Source organism: Olea europaea, unplaced genomic scaffold, assembly GCF_002742605.1.
Source record: "Olea europaea var. sylvestris unplaced genomic scaffold, O_europaea_v1 scaffold1607, whole genome shotgun sequence".
Lineage (NCBI taxonomy): Eukaryota > Viridiplantae > Streptophyta > Magnoliopsida > Lamiales > Oleaceae > Olea > Olea europaea.
Window position 1 is genome coordinate 27,007 of NW_019233703.1, and position 7,786 is coordinate 34,792.

Consider the following 7,786-nt stretch of genomic DNA (forward strand, 5'->3'; position numbering starts at 1 on the left):
GTAATTCTTTTTAAAGAGAACTCAATAATTTAAGGAAAAGTATTGTTGATTTGTTCATTTTTTTTAGCCCAAACTGTCTCAATAAAGGCATCTGTGTTTTTTATTTTATTTTTTTATTTTATGAATGATGAGTATAAAAGTAAGCTAGAATCATTTCAAAGCACATATAAGAAAATAAAAATAGAACTACAAACTTAGGAGGAGGATAATATCACTCACAAATTGAGAAAAAATTAATAGGATTTCCTATTGGAGCTGACTTAAAAGTAACTACAAATTAATTATAGTTTCTCTCTGCACGCATGAACATAGGGCAGACAGGAGGGAAGAAATTGACCTTAAATCTGATTTTTTTATCCATTTGAAAATAAAAAATAAAAATTTCGAGGCCCGCTTTTAAATTGGGCCTGAGGCACAAGCACAAAATCGGGCTTGCTTCTGGTTGCCTTCATTCCTCAATACTCAAATAAAATCATTATTTTTATTTTTATTTTTATTTTTGGACGATTGATTGCATTTCAAACTATTGCCATATATGAAATGATGGACGGTATAATTTTGCAACATTTTTTGCCACGAATCTGAAGCAACAAATGTGCCAGGCGCTAAATAGAAGGAATATTTAGTAGATTTTCTGAACTTAATTCGTAGCTCTTTCTTGATTCATGAACTTGCTCTTTCACATGAATTTAAATGTTTTCATCAAACGCACACTCAAAGCTCGAATAACATCTACTTATTTTTAAAGAGAATCGAAATTATGGCCGACGAGTAAGAAGATTTTAAATTACGGCCAACAAAAAAATATTTAAAGAAGAATACCGTGCCTAAATCATGAATAATAATAAACTACGAAATAATTCATGTAGCATCTTTGTGCAACTTAATGTAAAACTGGTAGGATGGAACTTGTTGATTCCAGAAGTTAAATTTTTTCTTTTATTTTAAATAGAGACTATTCCTACATTAATTTTTTTATAAACTTGTCTTACATATTCCCCAACTTTCTTGACAAATAAAGAATTGTACAACTTCTATAGCAGTTGATCTTGCTAACTTTGTATATATTGTTGTGCCGACGTATTTAATTTATTGATTCAAGTATTTTATGTACAAATTCAAATGTTTCAAAATCTTATTCATTTGGAAAATATTTCAATATCTTATTCCATATGGGACTTTTGCAATTAAAAAATGTTAGAATAAGCAATGATTGAAAACTTTTAACAAAATTAAAAAGTGTTACAAATAAAATATTAGGGAGAGTTTTATTGCCAATATTTTCAATGGAAAATATGTTTTTTCCACATAAATTTCTATTTTTGTACTGTTTGATCGTAAATTTTTTTTATGGAAAACATTTTTCTACTTTTGGTTACGTGACCATATTTTTCTCAAAATCAGGAAAAATATTTCCTTAATAGGGAATAGGATTTTATTTTCCAGGGTACTCTCTCTCTCACTCACACACACACACATCTACCCCCAATAAAAAACAGACAAGTGTAATATTTTTTAGATTGAAAATTAAATCAATTAAACACATTTAATTAATAATTTCTATACAAATAAATTCTAGATAATTGAATGACCTAAAATTTATTTTTCTTTCCATGCAAATTCCATACTTGTAATCAAACATACCCTCAGTGTCACCCAGTGGCAGAGTTAGGCCATCCTCTGGTCCACTAAATCTTTTACTTTATAAATTTTTATGTGGAATTTTTTTATGTACGTGTTAATTCAACTTAAAATTTTTTTGGTCTAGTAATGGATCCTCTCCTCTAATCAAGATGACGTTTTGGAACTTATGTGAAACGATGTCGTTTTGTTTATTTTGTGCAAAAAATGATGCCGATTTCAGGGCGTATAAATGTTACAAAAGTGAAAACCATAGGTCATTTTTCTTTTTCTCTTAACCCTCATGCCATTGCTCTTCTCACTTCTCTTTGGTGATTTCTCTTCTTCTCTTGGATCTTCCTTAAACCATCAAAGATCGTAGTTGGAATCTGGAGTAGGCATGTCGAGTTTTTGCTTGGTGTAAATTTAATGAATCCTCACCGAACTTTAAAATTGTTACTACCTATTGAATTTTAACGGGTTACCCAATACTCACCCATCTTTATATGTAGTTACCCATTCAATACTCTTTTAACTGTCATCTCTCCAAATATGCAAAACATTCACGTGGATAACAGAAATTCTACATGGCATATTGACGGCGTTAATTATGTCCAAATCACCAAAAATGCACCAAAAAAACACACCTTTATATTATTAACCCAAATCAAAATCTTATAATTAAGCCCCCAAACCATTAAATTATGCAAAAACCAAGCTATGCAGAAATCAATTTAGATGTACAGAAAAATGATCGGATTGATAGCTTAATTTCAGTTGTATTCTCAATTAGACAATAAAAACTTCATAGAAAATGGAGAATTCTTAAAACATTTGAGGGTACCCAATAGTGCATCTTCCATACAATTATTGTATTTCATACAAGGATCTTGTGGGTCACCTATACCCTCCATTATCTAGTGAAGAGAAGAATGCCGAAACCTTACTGTAATGAGGCTGATTTTAGGGATAATTTTGAAGAAGAGAAATATGGATTTGGAAGAGGACGGTTCAAGAGAGAAATTAGAAGATGTCGTGAAATTTTGAAGGCTGGAGAACGAATTTGGATGTGATCATTCCAGGTCGGGAACATTTAACAAAATTATTTACACATTAGATTTCTGTAAACCATGTGTATATTTTTGTCTATTTGGAGAGATAAGACTTGGAAAGAGTGGCAAATGGGTAACTATTTGTAAAGATGGGAGAGCATTGAGTAACCCGTTAAAGTTTAGTCAGTATGTAGTAACAATTTTAATGTCCGATGAGGATTCATTAAATTGTGCCTTTTGTAGATTAATGAGTTGTATGCTCTCGATTTTTATTTATCTCCTTTGTAAAAATCTGGTTTTGATTTTTTTTTGGTCTCACGTTCAGGAATTGATTTCTTTATGAGAGAATGAAGTACGATTTCGAGTTGTGTTTGTGTACTTTTTCGACTGTAAGCAACGAGTGTCATTTCTTCGTCGAAATTTTACTCCGTTTTCTTCAAGTTTTTGTTCGGTTTGTTCTTATTTTACTTTTCGATCGATTCTTTCAAATAAATTGTCTTTTGTAGATTAACGAGTTGTGTATTCTCGATTTTTGATTTATTCTATTATATCAAGATTTGATTTTTTTTGGAATTTTTTGTCTCATGTTCAAGAACTGATCTCCTACAAGAAAATCAAGGGTAGTTTCAAATGTTGTTTACATACTATTTCGACAGTAAGCAAGGGTTGTCATTTCAAATCGTTGGTTCTGTTTTCTTTGATTTTTTGCTTTGTTTGTTTTTATTTTATTTTATTTTAAGTTCATTTTTTTAAAATAAAATTTTTATTTTATTTTATTTTTTTTGTATATTAAGAAATTTATGTTCTCGATTTTATTTATTTGGTTGTATCAAAATTTATTTTCAGATTTTTTGTTCTTGTGTTCGGAAAATGATTTTCTCCGAGAGAATCAAGTGTAGTTTCGAAGGGTATTTGTGTACTTTTTCGATAGTGAGCAATGACTATCAATTTCTATGTCAAATATGTCTACTCCGTCCCCAACTTGTGAAAATATGGAATAAATATAGTGAGGATCGACGTTAAAAACTTGTTGGGCTGAAAAGCTTTGATACCACTTATTGGACTCAGAGGGATTGTAATGAATGAGATTAATGACACAGTATGAAGTAATAAAGATCACAACAAGAAATAAGATTAAAAGTAAAGAAGAACAAATAGGGTTAATCGCAAAGGAACGATGTATATTAACTGATAATATAGAGAAAAATTATAGGCACAACAATAATGTTTAAACAAAATTAACATAGGAGCCTTGTATTTATAGGTCATGTTTCAAACCCTAGAATAGCCCTAAAAAGTAAGAAAATCCGTTAAAATTGAGTTACAAATTATGCATAACATTTCGACTGAGAGAGGATTTCCTTTTCTTATTCAACTTGGATAAAATCTTCCTTTCCAAGTAAAAATCAAATACGCAATCTCACGAAACTCCTAATTTGAGTCACCATCCTAATAGAACTGTCATCCACGTTAGTCCTGAACGTCATGCGATACTTCGTTTTGATTCCACTGTAACCAATTTTAAATTGCTTCATTCTTATTCCTTAATTTATAATTATCATTCCTTGTCTTCGAAAAGAATCCTTTTTGAAGCTAGGATTAAAATGAGATTACTTCAGAATACTGTAAAGGTACTGATGTCTGCCTAAGAACCTCTGTGAATGTTAAGCTTTGGCATTTGTTGAAGATAAGCTTTTGTTTCACTATTAAAGTTGTTTTAATTCCTCTCCCGTCTTTGGTAATCATTTTCTTTAATTTAATACATTGTAGTAATATAGTTTTCTATGTTAAGAATTTAGAGTTTAAATGATTCTTCCAAATATTATACTACTAATATTTTTCTGGATCTTGCGAACTCCCGATGCTGAATTGCAGGTACATACTTCATTCTTTTTTGTTATATGAGACAACAAATTTCTCTGTATTTTATGATGTTTCAAGGTTGCGATTTCGTAAACATTTTCCCCCAGATTTTGTTAGACTTTTCCGCTTTCTAGTTTATTTATTTATTAATTATTTTTTTCCTGAAATTTCTACATTTGAATTTTATGTATTTTTCATGTGAGGGCTTGATTTTAAGCTAATTTTGTTTTTGATTATTGACCCATTTTATTTCGAAAGTATGCTTATTGTTTTGATTGCTCTACTTGTTATGGTTGCGCAATGTATGAACCGAATTTTATGAATGAAAATTTTGTTTCTTGGTGATTTAGTCTCACTGGTAACAATTTGTTAAAATTTTGTGAAGTTAGTGTCATTATGTTGATGAATATTAAGCTTTATTTATGTGCTTAATTTATGTTTTGATTACTTCGTTACATCCTCCGTTACTACTTACTCCACCATCAATGAATCATTTGTTTATGAAAAAGATGATTCCATCGCGTAAATCCAACCATTTCGCCGTGAAAGAGAAAATAACGAAATCTTCGCCTTAAAAAACAAGATGACATTGCATACTATAATAGAACTTCCACTTTTACATAAGATCTTCAAAATATTGCATTAATTCTTTCTTTTTGAGACAATATTAAGGTAGTTGACATGGAGAGATACAAGATTGGTTGAGAAAATATTTAAATATTTTAAATTTTCTATTTTGTTATATTAGAGATTCATACAAAATTTTCTTCTTCCCAATTCATCTATAAAATGCTATAAGAATTTATGAAATAGTATTTGAAATGATCCGAGGAATGAATGCAACAAACACAAGCCCAAGCAATGTTCCGTTGATCGTTGAAGAAGGGGGCCTACGACTCGATCGTGAGCAAAACGGGTCAAACAAGCGATGTGATTGCTTGTTTAAGATACAATCAACAAAACATTGATCTTGGCCAGCAAAGGAACAAGTTACATGTTGGACATGAAGGCGGGATCAAGTTTGTTACATTGGATTGAAGTTCTGGAAGATATATGAGAAAAACGAGCAACGTGGATAAAAACGAGCATAACTTTCAGCTTGGGTGTCAAATTTTCGTTCATGAGTACATTCTGGAATCGTCGAGAAATTCTACATTAGGAAAAAGAGGTGTTAAGTTTAAAGCTTAATACAGAGGGAGGGATTTCAAATGTTCTATGCGACTGTATTGAAATAAACTAGGCTACTGCATAGTACATTCCTGGGATGCATTTTTTTAAATTTTGTGAAATCTTTTATCTATACTAAAACTCATATTTTTGGTATCTTTTTCTACTTTTAGAGTTTAATTCTGTCTTGGACTAGGGTTTATTGATTATCTATAAATAGGACTTATTTATTCACATTGTAAAACAACTTTGATATTATATTCCATTAAGAGATAAATTTGCTTTCATTCCTTTGTTCTTCATTGAGCAATTTATTGAACTTATCAAGACTGATTCTTGTAGTGTTCAAACAATTGGGTGATATTCACAAATCTTGTGATCAAAAGGTCAATACATCGTAGGCGACTGGTTGGTTGCTTGATTCATTATATTTGGGTCAAATCCAAAATTTTGATTTATTTGGCTTCTTGGGTTCGATTCATTCTCGTGTGGGTTTCGTAGTTTCAATTACTACGTGGGTTCGCATCAGTATCATTAAAAAAACTTGAAGAATTCTATGTTTTCTCCACTAATCATATCTTTGTTCAAGTCAACTGCTTTGCTATCATAGACATAAAAAACTTCTATAGACATCTTTTGAAAGTCTTTCGTACAAAGTGGGGGGCTATATCTTCGTATGAAATATTATGTTGATCTTTCAGGTGATACAACTCCCAGTTGCCCCCTCCCCCCCCGGGGCATAGCTCAGTGGTGCAATGTTATCTCATGCCTTGCTGGCAGCCGCAGTATGGGAGTTCGATTTCTGAGACATGAAATTTGACTCCTTGTAGGCGCAGTGTACATGCAACTCTTGTTTCCTGGCCTGCTAGAGTATATCCCGCGATTTACCTCCCTTACAAAGTTTTAGAGGCGGGGCGATAGGGGCCCTCAAGGTTGCCAGGGTGGGGTACAAAATTTTTTAAGGTGGCAGGTTCATCCAAATTCTCAGAGTACTGTGGACTTCAGAGTGTAAAATTTACTGATGACCATAATAGTGTTAACTGCAACTTTTATGCAAGTCATGCATGGAAAGCAGCTGTTTGATTTTTCCTTGAGTTGTCACTATCGTTCATAGGTATGCAAGATATTTAAAGTTTCTACACCCATCAATTGCGTTTGTTTAAATTTCTCTTTGTTTCTCATTTGAGCAGATTATTCAAGTATATTATCTATTGTTTCTGTGCTCATGAAATCATATTTTATGGAGACAATTTAAAAGATTAAATTTGTTAGAGATTGATAATGCTATATGTAAATAGTTACAATTGTGGAAAATAGTATTGTGAACAGAAGTCTGAAAGCATAATCAACACTTATTTGTAAAAAATAAAATTTAAAAAAAAAAAAAAAAGGCAACTTGAGGATACATTACTTAATTTTAAGGAAAATTCCATTATTTTACTACCAATTACTATGTATAACAAAAAGTCTGTATTTTGACTTCGTTCAATGCTATGTCTCTTCATTTAAAGACAAGCATCCTTGATGATAATATTCCTAGTAGGTGAACAGTTTATTAACTTACAATATTATAAAAAATTTGCTTCCTTATAGATTTCTACTCTTAATATTTTCACAGCAATCTACTCTTAATTTTCCCCTTTTTTATGATGGAGGAACTTGCAGTCGCTATCTTTCGGGTGCACATTAGGTAAATCATCGGGCTAACGCAATAGCCTGCAAACCATGCCAGTCAGATAAACTGCACTAAACAAGCCCTATGCAATAGGCTAGACCGAAAAAGTGTTGTTAGGGGAATCAAACTCGTGACTAAAGGCCTTTGCCCTCAGTTACTCCATCGACTCGACCACCCCATAAGCGGCTTACTCTTAATTTCTTTTGATGGAGTATACTTTGTCGTACCTCAAACTGTTTATGCTTCTTTTGGTGTTTCTACTAGCTTTCAAAACTACACCACTATACAGTTGAAAAGATTTGTTATTTGTTTAATCTTTGCTCTCTTCATGCAATTGTCCTTCTCTGCATTTCTATTTCAAATTTATTCTTATTCTTGCACTTCTATTTGCTTATTCATGCTGTATATT